Source organism: Arachis ipaensis, chromosome B07 (assembly GCF_000816755.2).
Source record: "Arachis ipaensis cultivar K30076 chromosome B07, Araip1.1, whole genome shotgun sequence".
NCBI classification, from domain to species: Eukaryota; Viridiplantae; Streptophyta; class Magnoliopsida; order Fabales; family Fabaceae; genus Arachis; species Arachis ipaensis.
The window spans coordinates 124529169-124530271 of NC_029791.2; the positions used below are offsets into that span (position 1 = coordinate 124529169).

At 32.6% G+C, this 1103-nt stretch overlaps 1 protein-coding gene across 1 annotated transcript in view; it reads right to left on the bottom strand.

Moving 5' to 3' along the window:
- The window catches only part of LOC107606298 (serine/threonine-protein kinase tricorner), a gene marked incomplete in the record, with an annotated part of 6713 nt that continues 6206 nt past the window's right edge, over nucleotides 597-1103 (bottom strand). Inside the window, 1 exon segment of the mRNA XM_016308342.1 lies at nucleotides 597-1103.

The window sequence follows — 1103 nt, forward strand, 5'->3', positions numbered from 1 at the left end:
GTATTTGATGTATATTTTACATTTTATATATTATTAATTTAATTTTTTTAAAAGTGTAAATAAAAAATATATCCTTTTTTACTAAACTATAAAGTCTTTTTCAATCCAGATTACATTAAATCTGATTTTGGGCTGGAGTTGCCCTGACAGCTATATCCCACCAATGAAATGGAAGTTCCACAACTACAGAAAAAGAAAAAGGGCATCCCTCCATTACTTTCGTCATCCATAAATTGAGAAATTTGTATTCATATGACCATACATAAATACGTCAAGTTAAAAGTATTTTCGTGCCTGTTACCTCAACATCAAAGAGCCAAATTAGATTTTAATTCATAGATAGAGCAAGCATTGATCCTGAAGGCTTTTAAGTAGGATAAAATACAACTGATATTCCTGATGATGGGGCAAACTTATTTCTATAATGCATCCTCACCATACATTCCCCTCGAAGATTTTATCTCCAATCTTAACCGTCAAAAATTTCAAAAATGGTCTTGATAATTAAAATTTTAAAATATATACAGAAAAAAAAAATAACAGTGGATAAATAAACCATAAAATGAATGGCTATCTAAATCGATGTAAGGGGAGAATAAACAAAAAAGATGCTTGTAAATTGTAATTGTATTCATATAAGCATTAGTCACTCACCAAGGCACAATCATGTTAACATCACTAAAATAGCACATTTGCAACATAAAATAGATACTAGTACAACAATGTGAAGGGTATTAGGGCAAGACAGCTGAACAGATAAAAGACAACGTTCATAATCCATCCCACAAGCATAGTGTTCCATTTTTTGTAGTTAAAAATGCCTGCTATCTTCCAATAAATGTACACATCACATGGAATAATTTTTTTTATCAGGATGCTTTCTTCTTGGTCATGGTTCCTTAGTAATATGTCCATAACTAAAGAGTTTAACCAGCAACTGCCACTAGAGAAGGCAATAATTCTTCCACAGCCAACCTGGGCAGCCAGGATAGGGAGCACTCAGTTGCACAACTCTTCCTAATTTTCAGAATTCAAATTCACACACACAAAGAGGATGTTGCCCTACAAGCTTTGACAAAGCTGTTCAACTACTTGCTGTACAG